We start from the raw sequence: 22,424 nt of genomic DNA on the forward strand, positions 1-22,424 counted from the left end.
TGAACTCAGAAATCCACCTGCCTATGCCTCCCAAGTGCTGGGATTTAAAGGCATGCGCCACCACCGCCCGGCTTGGAGTAGTTCTTAAACTTGGGACAGTTATGTTTAATTGAGGAGTCTGGAACTGATGGAATGCGCTTTTCATCTTGAAGGTTGCTTAAGATTTTCAGTGATATGTTGTCAGTGACAGAGAAATCATAATGGGATGTTTCTCTGTAAGCTTTCAAGCCTGTGTGTACTGTCAAGTCAACTGCCTAAAAATCAAAGAGTATTTAAAAGGGTTTTACAGTGTAAGGGAACCAAGTATTCAGTCAGTTTGGAAAGTGTGTGTCAGGGACAGTGTGGTAAAAGATTGTTGGGAAGGTAAGCGGTTCAGGGGACACTCCTGTTCCCTCTAAATTTGGTGTGCCTGATGTAAAAAGGTATTTTGTCTTTCAAAGACAGCATCACTGGGGTGTAATTAAAGAAAAGTGCAATGATTTGACAATGGTCAGGGGAAAGTTGAGAACTTGCTAACACGTCAGAAAATAACTTGAGTTTTAGCATGTGCCTAACCTGTTCTGAGCTAGAAAGATTAAGGTTAGAATGCTATTTTGGTTAGTTTTACACTACAGCAAAGATAGCTTTCATTTATTAAGCAATATTGGATGTCTCTCTTTTTTTTTAAAGATTTATTTATTATTATATTTAAGTACATTGTAGCTGTCTTCAGATGCACCAGAAGAGGGCATCGGACCCCATTCAGATGGTTATGAGCCACCATGTGGTTGCTGGGGTTTGAACTCAGGACCTTTGGAAGAGCAGTCAGTGCTCTTATCCACTGAGCAATCTCTCCAGTCCTGTATGTCTCTTTTATGTTGTAGGAGATTAAAAAACAAAAAACAAACAAACAAACAAAAAACCTGGCCATTTCATTGAGAAGTTGTAGTTTAATGAAACATTTTGAATTAAAACCTTGAAAATTCCTTAAAATTCAAGTATATATATTTTTGAAAATGCATATTAGGAACAAATCAATTTAGTAAACATTTTTACAGAGTGCCAAGTTTTATGTTTATTTGTAACTTTGGAAGCTTAAAAATTCTTTAGTTTGGAAAATTCATCATAGTAAGTATTTAAAATGAGTGAGCCAGATGATTGTGTGGGCACAAAAAGATAAATGTGCTGTAATTGGGAAATTTACTGTATGGATGGGACAGACATTTTAGTATTGTCCTATAAGTAAGGGAAGCACAATGAAGTGGGCCATACAAAAGGGGTCCATTAATTCTGTATGAATGAGACCAGAGTGCTTTACAAAATAATAGTGCATCAACTTAGTCTTGAGCAACACATGAGATGCAGGGTGTGGGGAGGCATGTTCCCATCTAGCATGTGCAAGGACTCCTGAAGATGGACGGTGCAGAGGTGAGGGTGCCATTGTTGCACCTTGATCAAACTCACCCCTCTTCACCTTGCATCCCCATCCTGCTAGTGCCCCATAGCCCCATCCTACTACATTGTCTTTTTTTTTTGAGACGGGGGTCTCAAAATGGGGAAAAAAAATGAAAATTGGGAAAAAGTATTGCTCTGGATACCCAAGAAAAGAAAGATTTTAAATGGCAGGTGACCAGATGGGTCTGGCCCATAACAATGCAAAGAGGAGTTAAGAATGAAAATGATTGATTAAATTTGGGTGTTTGCAATGTTTTTGGTAGCTGGAAGAGTCAAGATATTAATGGATTGATAAAATCAGAGCCCAATTTAGACATTAATCAGAATGGAGGGAAAGTCAGTGAGTTTGACTTTTTGTTGTGTGTAAATATATCATATACAAAAGTACATCATTTTCTAAAGTAATGAACTGTACAAATAAGGGATTCTACAAGCCAAACAACACCCACGTCCACACACCCACATCCACACACCCACATCCACACACCCACATCCACACACCCACGTCCACACACCCACATCCACACACCCACATCCACACACCCACATCCACACACCCACATCCACACACCCACGTCCACACACCCACGTCCACACACCCACACACTCACAATGTTTTTAAATTTTGGTTGGTTTCAGGTATAGCTGATGAGCTTATACTCATACTACATAGTATGTCTTTTTCAATATGGTTTCACAGTGAAGGCAAAGAGACCTATTTGTGTACTTGGACTTGGTTGTTGTCTGTTTTTCCATTTTTGTAAAGACGCTCGTCTCTCCAGGCCTCAGTCTCCTCGGCTGTGAAAGTGTAGTTGGTTAGTCACTTTACTTTGATGACATGCCCGCCAGAGATAACTCAGGCAAGGATCTGTGTTGGCTTGTTTCACAGGATGAGTCCATCATGGTGAGGAAGGTGTAGTGCAGTGGCTTGGGGTGCTAGAGCTGGTAATTGATTCTCTTATGTTGGCAGGTCAGGAAGGAGAGCTGGAGACTGGCAGCTGCCCCCAGCCGGGCACCAGATGCCAAGCACTGTGAGGGACTTGTCCTGTCCAAGCCATAAAAATAATGACATGCTAGCTAAAATAATGCTGCTGGCAGAATTCCATGTGGCGGCATACCTGAAGGAGACTTGAGAGTGTTACCTTTGATGACATGAGGGTAGTCCTGAGGATCTAGTCCAGTGAACCTTAGTTTGTCTCCTCCCTCCCCGTTGTTGTCTTCACATGCTCCTCCCGTACACAAGTGGTTGAGGAACACCAATGCAATGATTTCCTCTTGTTTTCCAAAAATGATTTATTTTTATTTCATGTGTGAGGGTGTCAGATCCCCTAAAACTGGAGTTTGAGAAAGTTGTTAGCTGCTGAGCTATCTCTTTAGCCTCTTACTTTCTTATTTTAAAAATTGTGTTTTGCCGGGTGGTGGTGGTGCACGCCTTTAATCCCGGCACTTGGGAGGCAGAGTCAGGCGGATTTCTGAGTTTGAGGACAGCCAGGGATACACAGAGAAACCCTATCTTGAAAAGACAAAAAAAGGAAAAAATATGTTTTATTTGTCCCGGGTCAACCAAAGCTTTTGATTTTAACTGAAGTAAGGTATAAACACCATGTGTTAATAGATTTCTGATTAAAAAATGTAAACCTTCCATTTTCATTAGTATATCTATATATGTTGAGGAAATATGGTTTTTTTAATTGAAAATAAGTCATAGTAATCATTTTTATACTTTTGAGTCCCAAAGTGTTTGTATTCTTGTTTTAGATTTGTCCTGATTTTTTTTTAATAAAAATGTTGATTAACTGAGAAATATAATAGGGTTTATTTTTTATTTTTTCAAACATGTATTCTATGTACTTTGGTCAGACTCATGCTCCCTTGCCTCCTTATATCCCCATCCTGCTGGTCCCCTATAGTCCCGCTTCTTCTGTGTCTTTTCCTTTTTGAGACAGGGTCTCACAGTGTAGCTAGCCTGGAACACTATTTAGACCAGCTTGGCCTCATACACAAAGATCCTAATGCCTCTGCCTTCCTAGTGCTGGGATTTAAAGCATGTGCTCCTGTGCCCTCGTGCCTTGTTTAAATGAAGATTCCATGTGTGAGAGGAAACACTGTTTATCTTTTGAGCCTGTCTTATGTTACTCAGTTACCATCTAGTTCTATCCATTTCCCTGCAAATGATGAAAGGTCATATTTCTTTTTCTTTTTAAAGATTTATTTACTTTAATATGAGTACACTGTAGCTGTCTTTAGACACACACTAGAAGAGTGCATTGGATCCCATTATAGATGTTGTGAGCCACCATGTGGTTGCTGGGAATTGAACTCAGGACCTCTGGAAGTGCTCTTAACTGCTGAGCCATCTCTCCAGCCTAAGTTCATTCTTCTTTGTGGCTGAATAATACCTCACTGTGCATATAGACCACATAGACTTTACCCATTTCATTTCTCAGTGGGTAGCTAGGCTGATTCTGTAAATAGGCTATTTTAAAGGGCTGGAATACACATGGGTGTGTAGATCTCTCTCTCTGGTCTGTTGACTTGGGTTCCGTTGGGTGTCTATCAAGGAATTAGTGATGTGGCAGGATGGTGTGATAGTTTCCTTCAGTTTTTTTTCCCTCAGGCTAGCCTCAATCTTGCAGCCATCCTCCTGCTTAAGCTTCCTAGAAGCCAGAATCAGAGCATAAACCTAGCATTCAGCTGTTTTCCACTTGTGAGCCTGAGTAATAGAAATAAAACCAATAAAGGAAATGCAAAACAAAAGCACACCGAGATTCCAAGATAGTCAAAAAGTCACCAAGAAAACAAGAAATACTGGTGAGTGTGCAGAGGGAACACACTGCTGCTACCTCCGCAGAAACATCGCCCTTCCACACCCCCTTACTTCCAGTGGCTTACAATGGCATGTGATGCCAGCCACAGGGGGTCCAGTATGTGTGTGTGTGCACAGAAACACCCACCTCCCCATTCCCACGCCACACAACTAAAAACAACAAATTTTAAAAATTTTTACCTGGAAATACTTGTTCTGTACCTTTATCCTGTAAAAATGGGGAGGGGGGTTTACAAAAGCATAGTGTAGTTAATAAAACAACCATTGATATGGATTTACAGTCTGTGCAATAGTTTTATGTTAACTTGACACAAACTAAAGTCATCTGAGAGGAGGGGACCTCAATAAAGAAAATACTTGGCTGTGAGCAAACCTATAGGACATTTTCTTAATGATCAGTGGGTGAAGGAGCCACCACCTTGTGGGTGGTACCATTCCTGGGCTGGTCTTCCTGGGATTTATAAGAAAGCATGTTAAGTAAGCAGAGGGAGCAAGCCAGTAAGTAGCATTCCTCCATAGCTTCTGCTCCTGCCTTCAGATCCTCTCTCCCTGAGTTCTTGTCCTTCCTTCCTCCCTTCCTTCCTTCCTTTCTTTTTTTGGTTTTTCGAAACAGAGTTTTTCTGTGTAGCCCTGGCTGTCCTGGAACTCACTCTGTAGACCAGGCTGGCCTCGAACTCAGAAGAACTCAGAAATCCGCCTGCCTCTGCCTCCCAAGTGCTGGGATTAAAGGCGTGCACCACCACCGCCGGGTGCTGTCCTTACTTACTGTAGTGATGAATTATGGATGAGGAAACAAGCCAGATAAACCCATTCCTCTCCAAGTAGCCTTTTCTGCCCCCAAAAGAACCTCCAATGGTGCTTCATTATAGCAGTAGTAACTCCTAACTAGGACAGAAGTTGATACCAGGGTAGTGGGGTGTGGCTGTGGCAAACCTGATCATGTATTTTTTGGGGGAACTTTTGGGCTAAAAAAGCCATGGAGTGTTCAGAGCATGATGAGCTGTTCTGTGGGAGCTTTGGAAGATAAAAATGTTGAAAGCAGTAAGAGGATGAAGGCCTAGCTTGTGAAGTTTTAGAGGGAAATTTGTATGATGTGATTAACAAAGAGACTGCTCAAGTAAAGCCTTTGCCTTGCTGTGGCAGTGAATGCTGGTCAGCTAGGGTTGAAGAATCAGCGGAGATTAAGAAGAGACCAGCATCATCGAGGTGAACTCTTCAGGGAATGTTCCCCCAGGATCGTCTGTGTTCCAGAGGAGAGTAGGTTGTACCTTGTGCGGGCAGCAGAACTTGATAGTGTAAGAGTCACCCAGCTACTATTGGTTTTGAAGGCATTAAGGGGTTGTGGAGAACAGCACTGTTGCTCTTGTAGCATTCCTCCATGGTTTCAGCTTCTAGCACCCACATGGTGGCTCCCAACCACCTGTAACTTCAATTCCAGGGGATGCTCTCTTCTGATTTCTGCAGGCACAGGCATGCATGTGACACACACACACACACACACACACACACACACACACACACACCTTCATACACACATACACAACTTGGTGTGGTTCATATTGAATATAGTATTACATAGCTAGCTCTCAGAGTTTAATTTTTTTCTTGTCTTTGGCAGTGGATGATTGAAAGATTATAACGTAACTTTAGCAAATCTGATATTTTCCCCTTAGCTCTATTTTGAATAATTTATTAAGGAAGTAATTGATAGACATTTTATTTTGTCAGTTTTTAACTTCTACTTTAAAATATATAGCCTTATTATTTTTACTTTATTTTAGGGGTGGGGTAGACTTCTGTAGCCCAGTGTTACAAAGGAGTTTCCTCCAGGATAGAAACAGTCTGACCATCAGGGAGTAAGGGAAGCTCATTCAGATAAGACATCAACAACTCAAAATAGCCTCAAGAAGTTCCTAAAACCTATAGGGTTCACCAATCCCTACTTTCCACAGTATATATAAACGGAAAAGACTGCTGTCCCTCTTAGACAAGCCAAGCTGCAGAGAAAACTGTTGAGACAAACCTGTCTGCTTACAAGGAACAACCCCAAAAGAAGCAGGGACCAGCCAAGCAGCCTGAAAGTAGCCCAGACTAGCTAACTCCCCAGAGGAAACAACCGGCTGAGCTCCTTGGAAGAAGAGGTTTGGACCAGTGGAGCTACCTGGAAAAGAATTCTCCAACCTGTTGAGCTGCCTGCAATCTGTGCAGTAGGCCCCAGCTTCCCAGCTTTATGCCTCAGTATTTAACCCTGGTAAAAGTCATAGGTTCACCAAGTTAGACTTTGGCAGTATACATACTCTGATCTGTAGTGGGCTCCTTGTCTTGGGTGAGTGAGGGTGTGTGTTGTTTTGTTGTGTTATGTTATGCTTGTATGTCACACAATACCCAGGTTAGCCTCCAACTTAGTCGTGTAACCAAGGATGACTTAGAACATCTGGCACTCCTGTTTGTACTATTCACATGCTGAAGTTACAGATATGTGCCACCAGATCCACTTAAGCAATATTGAAGATTGCATCCAGAGCTCTGTACATGCTAGTCAAATATTCTGCCAGCTGAGTTAGAACTTCTGGCTAAGGCAGTCTCTTCTTAATTGTGTTGTAACCATTTAAAAATTCTGAATACAGTGTACAAAACAGAAAGCCTAAGGAAACTACAGTGCAAGGTTTAAAAACTAACTTATTAGGAATGATTAGGCAATATGGTTATTATGGTCTTTAGTAAGTGTATCACATTTAGGTACATTGTGGTCTGTGCCTACTGGCTCTACTTCTCCAGCTGTGAGAGCTTGAGGAGCTTGCTTACCATGCAGGCTGAAGACTCATTTAGAACATGTATACTAAAGTGCCTGCCTCTGGGGTCATTATGAGAAACAAATGTGGTAATATGTTTAGGATGTTTAGCACAATGCCTGATACAGTGTAAGTGGCAAGTGCATTCTGAGCTTAAAAATAATTATAAATGAAAATTTGAGCACACAATCCAGACTTTTCTTTTTTCCCAGCTCTTATTTCCCAGCAAGCTCTAGTGTTTTGAAGGAAAGTAAGCAAGTGTAGACAAGTTACTAATTAGAACGGACATCAGAAGTCATCTGATCGGTCCTTAGTTTTTAATGTGTATGAAGAAATGGGTTCTGCTTTTCTGAACTTTGAGCTTGGTAGGATAAATGAATGAGAAAAATGAATCCCATTGCTGTTTATTTACAATTATTACAAGAACCTGTATCTGCAGAGTCAACTTATCTCAGGTCTACAGTTTGAAACTCCTAACTGCTGCTACATTGAACATGCCCAGACCTTTTCTTATTATTCCCTGGGCAATACAGTTTAACAACCATTTACATGGCATTTACATTTTCAGTATTATAAGTAACCCAGACATGATTTAAAGTCTGCAGGAAGATGTGCATAGATAATCTCCAAATGCTGTGGCATCTCATACAAGAAACTTGAATCTCTAAATCTTTAGGCTGGGAATGAGTCCTGGAATCAGTCTACCATAGATCCCGAAGGATAACTATCTATGCACAGGATACTGACAGCATCCATTCATCTTGTGTCTCCTCAGTTCTTCCAGTGAATCTACCCTGTATCCAGCTGCTGGGTAAACTGTCTTAAAACAGCTTTGAGTGCTTTCCCTGCTCAGGGCTGCTTAATGGCTTTCTGCTAATGTATCAAATAAGGTAAAAGATTCTGTAATATAGTATTTGTGGTGGTTTGAATTGGAATGGCCTCCATAGGCTCATATATTTGAATGCTTGTTTTTTAGGGAGTGACACTACTTGAGATGGATTAGGAGGTGTGGGCTTGCTAGAGGAAATGTGTAGGGGTTGGTTCTGATGCTCTCATTGGGAACCTGCCTGGGAATGCTGAAGGTCCTGTTGCTTGATTAGTTTTTTTTGTTTTGTTTTGTTTTTGTGACAGGGTTTCTCTGTGTAGCCCTGGCTGTCCTGGAACTCACTCTGTAGACCAGGCTGGCCTTGAACTCAGAAATTCACCTGCCTCTGCCTCCCAAGTGCTGGGATTAAAGGCATGTGCCGCCACTGCCCAGTCCAGTTAGTTCTTGATTGACCAATAAAGATGCTAGTAGCCAATGGCTGGGTGAAAGAGGTGAGATTTCCAGGTTCCTGAAGGCAGGCTAGCAGATGCAGTAGGAGTAAAGAGGATTTGCCATGCTTCAGAGGGAAAGTGAGCCACCAGCCTTGTGAGATCTTTGGTGGAGTGACTCTTGGCCACTTCCCTGAATGGGCTTGGGGTAGCAGGTGTGAGATTAGAAATGTAGCTAATCTGAGGGCAAGGAGAAGGTTGCTGGGTAACTAAGTTGAGGGCAGAATTAGAGGTGTTGAGCTGGGAGTGAAGAAGATAAGGGCATGTTAGCTGTGGGAAGCTTAGAAGTGTCCAGCCATTGAACTAAAAAGCATATTAAAAATAAGTGTGTGTGTGTGTGTGTGTGTGTGTGTGTGTGTGTGTGTGTGTGTGTGTGTATGTACATCCATCTGTCCTTCATCCGTGGATCTAGGTGGCTCCTGGGTGGGTGCTAATCATTCAAGAACCAATCAGGCAACAGGACCTTCAGTGTTCCCAGGCAGATTCCCGATCAGTTTAGAGGTTTTTCAGTTTGTGGCTGTTGAACTGTGGCAAGATAGTGCATCATGGGTAGAGCAAAGCTGCCTTCTTTTGGCATTTGGGGCAAACAGAAAAAAGGGATCTGGGGTCCCCCTGTTTCATTCCAGGAATCCGTGCTTGTAGTGATACAACCTCCTCCCACTAGAACCTGCCTCTTAAAGGGTCCACTAGTTCCTACTGGTGCTGAAAGCTACTTACCAAGCCTTAATTTAACCCCCTGGGCCTTTGGAGAACACTTCCCAATCATAGCCATTTAGCACAGACATTAGAGTAGGATTGGGGGATGGTGGTGATTGTAGTAGTCCATAAATAGGCCAAAATGAAGCACTGGGTTTTATTTTTGTTTCTCTTGTGAACTAGATATGTTCCTTTTCATACAAAGCAATCTTTGTGGTTCTGAATGAGACAAATGCCTGTGGTATTTTATGTTAAAGATAGTGACAATACTAAGTATTGTTTGCATTCCTGTATTACAGAACTAGTCTTGGAGGCTATACTGAACCCCCAACGACCTTAATAAATCCCAAAAAAGTCAGGCATGATTATATGGTAAAGAAACCAGGTAGAAAACAAAGTCTGAGTCTAATATTTAAATGGTAGGTACTTAATGATAAAGCATGTATTTAAGCGGAAGCTTCAGTTGCAGTTCATGTCTTTCTGTATTTAAGGTCATTTATTAAGTTATTGTTAAACTTTGAAATATATCGGGAGTGTAAGAAGCAGGATGAGTAAGGAGGAATTATCAGCCACTCCCAGGGACAGTGACTTAGTGCTGTGTTCTGACTGTTCGGCATCGTATTTCAGCTGTATGAGTCTGGCTTTGCTTCCACTCCAGAACCCCCAAGTTCCTATTCTACCTTCTTTAGAGATAGACTGGAGACAGCCTGTTGTTACCTATACATTCAAGAGGCTGGGCAACAGAGTGAGCTGGTGAAGGAAGGAGGCTCTGAATGCAGTCTGTGGTCTTGTGTGTTCTTCCTGGGGTCCTTTTTCATCAGGATTCAGTGTTGTTAACAAGAACAGTGTGTATCCTCAGATTTTTGTGTATATATTTATACTGATACTATTCATAATTTTTAAAATACGTATGAGATAGGCTTATACAAAGGAATTTGGGGTGTTTTGTTTTGTTTTTTTGTTTTTTGGTTTTTGTTTTGTTTTGTTTTTTTGAGACAGGGTTTCCCTCTATAGCCCTGGCTGTCCTGGAACTCACTCTGTAGACCAGGCTGGCCTCGAACTCAGAAATCCGCCTGCCTCTGCCTCCCAAGTGCTGGGATTAAAGGCATGCGCCACCACTGCCTGGTCAATTTTTTTCTGTATTGAAAATTCGGTTTATGGCCGGGCAGTGGTGGCGCACGCCTTTAATCCCAACACTTGGGAGGCAGAGGCAGGCGGATTTCTGAGTTCGAGGCCAGCCTGGTCTACAGAGTGAGTTCCAGGACAGCCAGGGTTATACAGAGAAACCCTGTCTTGAAAAAACAAAAAAACAAACAAAAAAAAATTCTATTTATGTTCTTTGCCAATGTTTATGCATTTTAGCTTTAAAAATACTTTGTATTAGGTGATTAGCCCTTGTGGATTATGGGCATGGGCATACTGATTATAATTTACCTGTGACTTTTCTGTTTTTAGATATAAACTTTTCTTTTGTGTTAGTGTTGCCCAGGCTGGCCTCAAGGTCCTGAGCTCAAGAGATCCCCAGGCTTCGCCCTCCCTAGGAGCTGATCATAGGCAGCCACATGGAGCCCAGGACAGATGCAAGCTTTTATCATGCTCAGCAGCTAGTCAGTTTACTTCTGCATCAGTGGAGATCCTTTTCCTCTTTATGCTCCATAGCTTCAGTATTTGCCTAAAGTCACACTACTGAATCCTGTCAGATTGGCTCCAGGGCACATGGCATTAGCCAGTGTAGACCACATAGCATACAAAATGCTAGTTCTTTCATGTTTAAATGATTTTTTTTTTTTTTTTTTTGCTCTAAGAATTTTCCTAGGCATGAAGAGAGAATTAAACCTTTAGTTAGAATATCTCTAAAAATATTTTTGAGAAGAGTATTTATATTTAAGACTTTCCTGATAGATACTCTTAAGGTCCCCAATACCACCTATGTTTTTAGAAATGGTTCGTTGCTGTCATTGAAAGAGCAGACATTGCTTCATGGATAGACCATCTTAATACACACACCATTTCTTAAATGAATGTAACTTATTCCCTGTGGTCTGAGAATGAAGACAGTCATGCAAGTCAAATAGCCTTGACCATAGCAGGAAGTCTGTATCCAAAAATTGTGCCTACAATTCTTTCCTTGGCACAGCAGAACTGTTAACTCTTGGTTTTTTGAGACAGGGTTTCTCTGTATAGCCCTGGCTGTCCTGGAACTCACTCTGTAGACCAGGCTGGCCTTGAATTCAGAAATCCACCTACCTCTGCCTTCCAAGTGCTGGGATTAAAGATGTACACCACCACTGCCTTGTGAGCTGTCAACTCTTAGCTTAGCTACTATGGAGGTAAAATCCTTTGGTGGTGTGAGGGTCATTGAAATACAGCCTTATTACAATGAACTCCAATATCTAAAAATTGTTCCTATTTTGGGCTTGTACCACAATAAGAGCCAAGATTTTAAGTTCTACTAAAAACAAAACAAACAAAAAGACTTTATCTATTTATATTCATTTAAAAAAATAGTAGTGATGTATTATTTTAAAATATACAGTTAATATGTTTGGAGTTATTTAAAATTTATATTGAGAAAAATGTATGTATTTTCAGTATTGCTGTAGACAAGCATCTACATAAGACTGTTCAATTGATTGTTGTTTTATATCAAACAACTTTTTTAATACTCATTTTTATTGTTACAGTATTTTATAAATTTTAAAGAATGAAAAAAAAATGAAAGGTATGGCAGGCATTGAAGGGGCGGTCTCTGGGAGGAGTTGGGGTACATAAGGGAAACAAGAATGTGATGTAATTCTATTTACTTAAAATATATTTTTAAATGTTAACAAATTCAGATAAATTGAAATTATGTATTTTTTTCTTATAATGCAATAAAACTTAATATAAAAAGAAAAGAGAAGCCTATTTTAAAAAAAAGAAGGAAAGAAAGAAAGAGCAAACATTGACTGGAGTCAGTTAGTTACCTCTGTTGGTTACTAGTTGTATGCCCTTGAAAAGAAAATTGTGTTTTTAGTTTATTTGTCAAAAGAATGTACGATGTGTACCATACAAGGTTTACAATACAAATACTGGAGGCAGCAGGTATAAATCTTACTTAAGATCTTAACCATTGGGCTGGAGAGATGGCTCAGTGGTTAAGAGCACTGACTGCTCTTCCAGAGGTCCTGAGTTCAATTCCCAGCAACCACATGGTGGCTCACAACCATCTGTAATGGGATTTGATGGCCTCTTCTGGTGTGTCAGAAGACAGCTATAGTGTACTAGTATAAATGAAATAAATAAATCTTAAAAAAAAAAACCTTAACCATCCACCGACAGACTTAGAGGTGGTCCTTACCCAACTGTATGCAGCTGTTTTACAGGGATTAGATAGAAAGGGCTTGCTGAGCACTGCCAAGGACAATGTAGATTTGGTAGTAGTAGCTTTTCTGTTATTTCATTAGTGGCACACTCAGCTCCTCAGCTCTCAGAGAAAAGTGAGTGTTTGGATGAGTCGGGGGCGTCTAGGACTTAGGGCCTGTGGAGGACATGGGGAGAAGAAAAAGGTAAGGCAAAGAGACCGGTTGAGGTGACGTAGTAGTACAGGGCTTGTGTTGGTTAGGGAAAGAAATTAGGGAGAAAAGGGAGTAAAGAATCCCACAGTTAGAAACTGGCTTTTGCCGGGCAGTGGTGGCGCACGCCTTTAATCCCAACACTTGGGAGGCAGAGGCAGGTGGATTTCTGAGTTCGAGGCCAGCCTGGTCTACAGAGTGAGTACCAGGACAGCCAGGGCTACACAGAGAAACCCTGTCTCGAAAAACAAAAAAAACAAAAAAAAAACAAAAAAAAAAAGAAAGAAACTGGCTTTCTGTGTGAAGTTGAGAGCATCCTGATTGGTGACTAGGAACCTCTCATGTCCTTGAAGAAGAAATCATGCGAGTCAGGACAGGGTTGTGGCTTGGATGGGTTGAGAGAATTGTTTCTCTGAGAATTCTTTCACCTCAGATATGTTTGTACTTTGATTTGGGGTGTGCTTCTCAGAAACTCCCAATCAGTAGCAGAAGCCTGTAATAATTCTGGAACGAATATAGAAATACATTTCTCAGTTTTTACAGTCAGTTGACTGGCAGTCATCAATAATAAGTAGAGGGAAAATTACACTGCTAGATCTTTTTCCTGACCTACTTTCTCTTTTTCTGTTTTTAAAGATTTATTTATTTATGTATATAATAAGTACACTGTAGCTGTACAGATGGTTGTGAGCCTTCATGTGGTTGTTGGGAATTGAATTTAGGACTTCTGCTTGCTCTGGTCGGCCCTGCTTGCTCAGTCCCTGCTGGCTCCAACCCAAAGATTTATTTATTATTATAAATAAGTACACTATAGCTGTCTTCAGACGTACCAGAAGAGAGTGTCAGATCTCATTATGGGTGGTTGTGAGCCACCATGTGGTTTCTGGGAGACAGAGGGAGGTGGATCTCTGAGTTTGAAGAGAGCCTGAACTACAAAATCGAATCCAGAATAGCCAGGGCTTCACAAAGAAAACCCTGTCTCAGAAAAAATAAATAAAAAGAAAAGAAAACCCAAGAGAAGAGTGAAATTATTGGGAGGTAGAGGTAGAGTGTCTGGGACTAATCTTGGAATTCTTTGAGATGTCTGTTTATGTTTTTGTAAAGCTTGGCCAGGATTCCCTAGCATAACATTTAATTTAAGAATTAATTTGGACAATTTTTACACTTCACTGCCCGTTCTGTGTCCATTTTTTGATGAGCTTGTTGGCTTATGGCTCCATTAAGCTTTCTCAGTCATGTAGAATCTGTTTAGGCCTTATATGGCAGAGCCCTAAGTACTTGACAAAATTTGACCTGACAGGTTTACAGTTATATAACATAGAACAGAAGCTTAAAAACAAGAGGGAGAATCAAGGGATTTATCATAGCATCCCCTCTCCCCCAAACCTCTCACCTTCTTCACTTTTGTAAAGTGGGGCAGAGCCATTGTAATACCAGTAGTTTATGTAGCCCTAAGTCATCCACTAAGATTTTTTCTAGTTCTAAGAATTTAGAGGTTTATAAGGTCTTTAGGATTAGACTTTCCAGTTGCATCGAATTACTAATGCCATTGTAGCAGCCTAGAGAAGGTAAGTAACTTGTGTATGACCGTAAAGGTAGGGCTGACCAGGGTTACAGAGCTCCAATTCTAGTGTTCTTTCTCATGTAGTGTGTGTATAGAATATTAAAGTATGAAATAGTTACAACAACTTAACAAAACATTTAACTGAAAAAATACTGATGTGTGAATTTGGGTATTGGATAAAAATAAGTATAATGGAAGGTGTGTTTTGTTGCCTGGGCCCTTGTTTTTTGTGCTTCATTAGTGGTGTGGTGCTGGTCAAATTTCTTAAATTGTGATTCTCTTCACTATTAAAATGATGTGAATCTGTACCTTAGAGATTTAGAAGACACTTTGAAATGATGCTCATGAATATTAAAATTATAACAGCTATAAATGTGTTAAATGTAAGACTTTCTTAAAGTAGGAAACGCATCTCAGGGTTTCCTAAGTTTAGTATTGAGAGTGGCTAATAGCAAAAGTTGTGGGTGTGAGGATAGACTTGGAAACACAGGAGCTGTAGAAGGTGGGGTGGACCTGTGTGTGACTAGGCCTTAGAGTTAGATAATTCATTTTTCCCATTAAAACCAATGATGGCTTTAATTGCTATTATGTCTTAGAGGTAGAGAACTTTTTTTAGTTTTCTTCATATTAAAACTTGTGATGGATTTAGTTGTTGTAAGACTGGTCATAAATTGTAGTTTCTAGTATTTTTTCCCTTGTGCTTTTGTGCTTGTGAGTTTGAGAACATCTAAATTGCCAAACTTAAGAAACAGGATTTTGTTTTTTTATGTTAGTAAAATTTTGTATAAGGTAAAGGAATAACATTTGACAATAAAATCAAATCCTGAAGTTATGTTTCCATTTAAAAGTCTTACCCTGAAGATGTTTAAGAGTGAAGGAGAATGAGTTTTCCTAGGTTGGCCCTATTCCATCTGCCTCTGACCAGAGGAGCGTCCCAGTGCATGGCCCACAAAATACAGCCCTTGTTGTCTCCTCTTCCTCCCCTTCCTCCCTTTGGCTGCCACTGCCGTCAGCTTCCACCCAGCCAGCCAGCCCAGGGCCTCTCACTTGGTTTTATATGCAGTGTAAGGTATTTCCCTAGTTTATGTTTTTACATTTTAAGTTTATGACACACAAAAAGGTTGCCTAAGTTGACAGTTAAGCTGTGTTACTGTAGAGCTAATATTTTATGTATATATGATTCCTTCTACCCAAGATTCTGGTTGATAACTCTGAAAGTCATAGGATTTGTTTTCTCTTCAAAATTGTCTAGGAATCCTACGATATTACTTTCAAATAGTTTTACAAACTTTTCTCACTTTCTCTAAAATGGGAATTTTAGACATTTATTTTTATTAACTCTGGATTGAATTTAAGTGTTCTGTTTTATAAATTTTGATTTTTAAAATCAGTTTTATTAAAAATATAAACATAAAATTAGATTTTCAGTTTAATGTATACATAGTGGTAAAGCCTTTAAGACTGAATTTCAGATAGTGGTAAAATATTATGCGTCCTTATCAGATCTTCAGAATTCAGGACATTGAGCTACGTATCACTGTTACTGCTTGTCTCTCCTAGCTATGTAAGTGTGTATTACACTGGGTAAAATGAAAATCATTACAGAAGGAGCGCCCCAAGTTGTTCTCCTTCAGTTCTGGTGATCTCTCCACTCCTTTCCTCCCCTTAGCCTCTGTTTTTGGTGGTGATGGGGATAGAAAATTTGTTTTTGTTTTTTTTCAATTTAATACTTTTATGATTTTTTTAAAACTTTAATTTGAGGGGCTGGCAAGATGCCCCAGAGGTAAAAGGCAGCTGCTGTGAAGCCTGACCCATGAAGGATGGGACCTACTTGGTGGAAGGAGAGAAAACAGTTCATGCCAGTTGTTTCCAGGCCTTCACAGACACGCCAACCCCCAACAAAGCAAAACTAGTCAATCTAGAGGTCAAAGTTGAAGAGGCTGTTAATAAATGTTACAGTTGGGCTTTCTAGTTTTGATTTGGGGTAAGTAAAAATGGGGTGGTGTGGGACCCAGTTTACTCAGTGCTTGGTCCAGCAGCCTGATACTGCGCTGAATCCCTGAGGTTAGTCCCCAGTAGCACATTAAGAACTAAAAAGCTTATGCCTAGGACGGTAGACCATAGCTTTGTTCTTACCTCTTTAAGAACTGATAGCTAAGTAGTAGTTGTTAAAGGTCATCATTTTATTATTTTCTTAAATTATGTATATGAGTACTTTGTCTGTGTGTATATTTATGTACTCCCTTTTTGGCTTCTGTAAAGGCTAGAAGACAGTGTCAGGTCCCTTAGACCTGGTAGTTACAGATGGGTTCTGAGCCACCCTGTGAGCGCTGGGAATTGAATCTGGCTCTTCTGGAAGAACGGCCAGTGTTCCTAAACATGGAGCTGTTGCTGTACCCCTACAATTTTATTTCTTACTGAACTTTTTATCATGAAAAATTTCAAGAGCACACTGATCAGGATGCTCTTCAAAATACATAGTATTAGTATGTTGCTTAGGTTTTTGAATTTACATTATTTCCTAGTTTTTTTTCCCCTGTAAACTCCAAACTACACATATATTTAACCCTAACCGTAGCCGCTGTATTTTGGGTGGGTTTTTTGTGCTCCCTCCCCCCCAGTATATTTTGTTAATGGATTGGTTACCTTTGGACAGATTTCTTGTTGCATCACATCAGGATTTAAGACTTTGGTTGTAAATCCAAGACTTTGGTTTTAGTGAGATTAATTAGCATGCTTGTATAGATCTAACAAAGGAGGGCATATGCCTGAAAGAAGAGTCTATAGGCTTTCTCACAGTGGGTTTATTCAGTATTGCCAAATACTGAAAAAAACCCAGTTGTCTATTAGCAGTAGAGTGGGTAAGTAAATTGTATATGGTAGACTACCATGTACCGAAAACAAAAACAAGACCCGAAACATTCACTGGCAGCTATAGTAATGTTTGTATGTCTCACTGAAGCAGTGCTGAGTCAGTAAGAGTTACAAAGCCAGCAGAATCAACATTTTATTTAATCACAAGATTATGAAGAATTCCTTGAACAGACTCTGCCCACCGATGGAGGCTTGTTATCATTTACTCTGTTTTCAAGGGTCTTTTCATTTATGTGACTATTTCATGTTGCAGTTATGGAAGTGTTTTTATTTCTTACCTTTAAGGGTTTCCTAGGTATTTTGCTTGTTTGCTCTTTAATCAACTTAAGTAGCTGCAAGAAAAATGACAAAGGTATTTTCATTAGTTTTAGATTATGCTAAACCATTTTAGGGAGACCATTACCATGTTGTTGATAAATTTAACCTTATTTTCAATCTTATTGGAAGAAAGATTGTCTTTTCTTTTTCTTTTTCTCTTTTTAATTTTTGTCATTAAAACTATTTATTTATTTTTCTTTTTTTAAAGTTTTATTGCATTATAATGAGAAAAGTTACATGATTTCAATTTATCTGAATTTGTTAATATTTAAAAACATATTTTAAGTAAATAGAATTAAATCTGGGCTGGAGAGATGGCTCAGTGGTTAAGAGCACTGACTGCTCATCCAGAGGTCCTAAGTTCAATTCCCAGCAACCATGTGGTGGCTCACAACCATCTGCAATGGGGATCCAATGCCCTCTTCTGGTGTGTCTGAAGACAGCAACAGTGTACCCACATACATGAAATAAATAAAAATAAATCTTTTAAAAAAAAATTAAATCACAGTCTTGTTTTCCTTTTGTACCCAACTCCTTCCAGAGATCCCCCTTCAGTACCTACAATATCTTTTTTTGTCATTCTTTAAAATTTATAAAATATTATAACAATAAAAATGAGTATTATAAAAGTTGTTTGATATAAAACAACAATCAGGGCTGGCGAGATGGCTCAGTGGGTAAGAGCACTGACTGCTCATCCAGAGGTCCTAAGTTCAATTCCCAACAACCATGTGGTGGCTCACAACCATCTGCAATGGGGATCCAATGCCCTCTTCTGGTGTGTCTGAAGACAGCTACAGTGAATTACGCTGGAGCTAGTGGGGCTGGCAGAGGTCCTGAGTTCAATTCCCAGCAGCCACACACATGATGGCTCATGACCATCTGTACAGCTATAGTGTACTCACTCATACACACAAAATAAATAAAATAAATCTTTAAAAAAATAAAAAATAAAACAACAATCAATTTAACAGTCTCATGTAGATGCTTGTCTACAGCAATACTGAAAATACATACGTTTTTCTCAGTATAAATTTTAAATAACTCCAAATGTATTAACTGTATATTTCAAAATAATATACCACTACTAATATTTTCTTAAATGAACATAAATATATAAGGTGTTTCTGTTTGTTTGTTTTGTATTTAGTAGAGCTTAGAATCTTGGCTCTTACTGTGGTAACTTGATATAAGAGTTAAAACATCAAGCAAAGCATTCAGTCTTACTCTGTTGTTCTCTTACAAACCCCCTCCCAATTTAGTTGTCTACATTTCTTTTGGGTATATAAATACTTTATAAATATGTAAGCTGTTCTGAAAACCATAGTATAGTGTAAAAACATGAAATAAACAATACTACTAAAAGAGAGGCTGAGATAGGAGAAGCAAGATCTCAAGACCATTATGTGGTACAAAGCAAGACACTGTCATGAACAAACAAGCTGAAAGTGTATATGGATTGTATAATATTGGACCTATTTCTCCAGTTACCAAATTAGAGAGACCATTGATGACAGTCAGTAAATTTCTAATTCCTCATATTTTTGGATTTCTATTGATTAGGATATGTTGGTAATATTAATTTTCATATTAAGATATTAAGAAAAAGTAATTGTTAATTCCTGTTTTTGTTGTAAGAGGTGGAATTAGGTTTGTGTGGATTTGTTGAAAGATTACTTTCTTACTTCTTCTAGGGTGTAGTTTTGCTCCTTATGTTGATGTTTTTCATCTATTATCCTTTGTAGGACTGGATTTGTAGAAAGATAATGTGTCAATTTTGTTTTGTCATGGAATATCTTGTTTTCTCCGTCTATGGTAATTGAGAGTTTTGCTGGGTATAGCAGCCTGGGCTGGCATTTGTGTTCTTGTAGGGTCTGTATGACATCTGCCTAGGATCTTCTAGCTTTCATAGTCTCTGGTGAGAAGTCTGGCATAATTCTGATAGGGCTGCCTTTATATGTTACTTGACCTTTTTCCTTTACTGCTTTTAAAGTTTTTTCTTTGTTTAGTGCATTTGGTGTTTTTATTATTATGTGATGGGAGGAATTTCTTTTCTGCTTCAGTCTATTTGGAGTTCTGTAGGCTTCTTGTATGTTCATGGGCATCTCTTTAGGTTTGGGAAGTTTTCTTCTATAATTTTGTTGAAATATTTACTGGCCCATTACCTTGGGAGTATTCACTCTCTTCTATGCGTATTATCCTTAAGTTTGGTCTTCTCATTGTGTCCTGGATTTCCTGGATGTTTTGAGTTAGGAGCTTTTTGCTTTTTGCATTTTCTTTGACTGTTGTGTCAATGTTTTCTGTGGTGTCTTCTACCCCTGAGATTCTTTCTTCTATCTCTTGTATTCTGTTGGTGATGCTTGCATCTACGACTCCTGGTTTCTTTCCTAGATTTTGTATCTCCAGGGTTGTCTCTCTTTCTGATTTCTTTATTGTTTCTATTTCCATTTTTAGATTCTGGATGGTTTTGCTCATTACCTTCACCTGTTTGATTGTGTTTTCCTGTAGTTCTTTAAGGGTTTTTTCTGTTTCCTCTTGAAGGGCTTCTATCTGTTTACCTGTTTTCTCCTGTATTTCTTTGAGGGTGCTATTTATGTCTTTCTTAAGGTCCTGTATCATCATTATGAGAAGTGATTTTAGATCTGAATTTTGCTTTTCCGGTGTGAAGGTGTGTCTAGGACTTGCAATGGTGGGAATATTGGGTTCTGATGATACCAAGTAACCTTAGTTTGTGTTGCTTATATTCTTACGCTTGCCCCGCATCATCTGGTTATCTGTACTCTTACCTGCCCTTGCTAAATCTGACTGGAGCCTGTCCTTCCTGTGATCCTGATTGTGTCAGAACTCCTCAGAGTCAAGCTGTCTCTGTGATCCTGTGATTCTGGGATCCTGTGGTGATTCTGGGATCCTGTGACCCTGGGCTTATTAGAGCACCTGGGAGTGGAGCTTCCTCTGGGTGTTTTGGGAATGACTGCAGAGTTTATGCTTAAGGTCTGCTCCGGGCACCGGCCTGCCCAGACAGACCTGAAGCAACCCGAGCCACTGGGCTGGCAAAGTTCCTGTGGGCCTGGGTCCTGCTGGTCTCAGTTACTCCCGGAATTCGGACAGATGTCGTGTCCTCACCTCTGATGCTGGGCATGTTAGAGTGCCTGGGAGTGGAGCTTCCTCAGGGTGTTGTGGGACCAGAAGGAACCTGAGTCACTGGGCTGGCAGAGGTCCTGTGGGCCTGGTCCCACTAGTCTCAGTTACTCCTGGTATTAGGACAGATGTTGTGTCTTCACCTCAGATGCTGGGCATGTTAGAGCTCATGGGAGTGGAGCTTCCTCTGGGTGTTGTGGGACCAGAAGGAACCTGAGCCACTGGGCTAGTGGAGTTTATGTGTGCCTTTGCCTGGTCCCACTGATCCCAGTTATTCCAAGATTGTCTTTTCTAATTTTACTTTCAAAGCAAATTATTGTTGTATTTATGGTGTGTGTGTGTGTGTGTGTGTGTGTGTGTGTGTGTGCGTGCGTGCATGCCTGGAACTTGCTATGTAGACCAGGCTTGTCTAGAACTCATGAAAATCTGCCTACTTCTACTTCCTAAGTGCTGAGATTAAAGGCATGCACCATCATGCCTGTCCCTCAAGTAAAGCACCTTTAAGATACCAAATAAACAACAGGCTGGATTTTGTATGTTTTTCATTTCTTGGTACAGACTTTTTTCTTTGATTTATTTGTTTATTTTATGTATGAGTACACTGTTGCTGTGTTCAGACACACCAGAAGAGGGCATGAGATCCCTTTACAGATGGTTGTGTGCCACCATGTGGTTGCTGGGAATTAAACTCAGGACCTCTGGAAGAGCAGTCAGTGCTCTTGACTGTTGAGCCATCTCTCCAGCCCTGTATAGACTTTTATATATGAGGTATATCTTGCATACCACAACATTCATACATTGTAAGTATACATAATATAATGACTTTTGTTTTGGGTGTGTGCATGCAGAGGTTTTGTTTTGTTTTTTAAAACAGGTTTGTAGGTTGTTTATCAGCTAGAGTAAATTTATATGTTTTTATTTCTTGGGTTTGATTTTTTTTTTACAGTTAACTTGATTTTTAAAATATATATTAAATTATGGACCTAGCATGTAGTTGTGGAACATTTTTGCCATTCCAGAAAGTTTCTTTGTTTTTGTTGTTGGTTGGTTGGTTGGTTTGGTTTGGTATTTTTAAGACAAGGTTTCTCTGTAAGATTCTTGACTTTCCTGGAACTAGCTCTGTAGACTAGGCTGGCCTTGAACTCAGAGATCTGCCTGCTTCTGCCTCCCAGGTGCTGAGATGCCTGGCCTCATGTATTTTGAAAACTTAAAAAAAAAATAGATTTATTTATTTCATATGTGTATGTGTTTTTTCTGCATGTATGTATGCATGCTACGTATGTAACTGTTGCCAGTGGAGGTCAGAAGAGGGCATTGGATCTCCTGGGACCAGAGTGATAGGTGGTTGTGAGTTACCATGTGGATGCTGGAAAACTGAACCCAAGTCCTCTATAAGATCTGAGGATACTCTGGCCAGTTTGAGCGAAACAAGCATGGCTCTGGAAGGACTTGCCTTTCTCCCCCACTTCCTCCCCCTTGCTAAAAATCCTTAGATTACATTCCTAAGCTTTCCCCAAGGTCTATTCTTTTATTTGGCTACTTCCTTTTCCTGAGAATGACTGCTAAGGTCCAGCTATCAAAGTATTGTAGTCCAGCAGTCAAAAGCTTTGGCTCACACAAGTAACATGTCCAGTTAAAATTAAACACCTCATCCTAACATGAGGTTTCCCCTTGTACTTTTATATAAGCCATCATTTTCCTATAGGCCATGTCTGTCTTCTCTCCAGAGACAGCCCTTTGTCCCCTCCAGGACAAATACTCCTCCTCCTTCTCCCTTGTTTCCTTATCCTTCTCCCTCTATCTCTTGTATGTCTCTTACCCCTGCCCTCTGTCCCTCTGGGGCAAATAAATCTCCTTTGTGCTGAGAACTTGGTCTTGGGGGTCCCAAGGAGTTTTTTTTTTTTTTTTTTTTA

The 22,424-nt window shown here is 39.8% G+C and overlaps 1 protein-coding gene across 7 annotated transcripts in view; it reads left to right on the forward strand.

The window, feature by feature from the left end:
- The window catches only part of Fam169a (family with sequence similarity 169 member A), an 81,427-nt gene that overhangs the window by 17,602 nt on the left and 41,401 nt on the right, over positions 1-22,424 (forward strand). For 2 of the 7 annotated variants that reach the window (XM_031360662.1, XM_031360660.1), the window contains exon 2: positions 7,829-7,943. The exons of the other annotated variants lie outside the window; for them this stretch is intronic. The gene's annotated coding sequence lies outside the window, so the exon portion shown is untranslated. The remainder of the gene's footprint in view (positions 1-7,828; positions 7,944-22,424) is intronic. 7 annotated transcript variants of the gene reach the window in all.

Source organism: Mastomys coucha, unplaced genomic scaffold (assembly GCF_008632895.1).
Source record: "Mastomys coucha isolate ucsf_1 unplaced genomic scaffold, UCSF_Mcou_1 pScaffold8, whole genome shotgun sequence".
Classification (NCBI taxonomy): domain Eukaryota; kingdom Metazoa; phylum Chordata; class Mammalia; order Rodentia; family Muridae; genus Mastomys; species Mastomys coucha.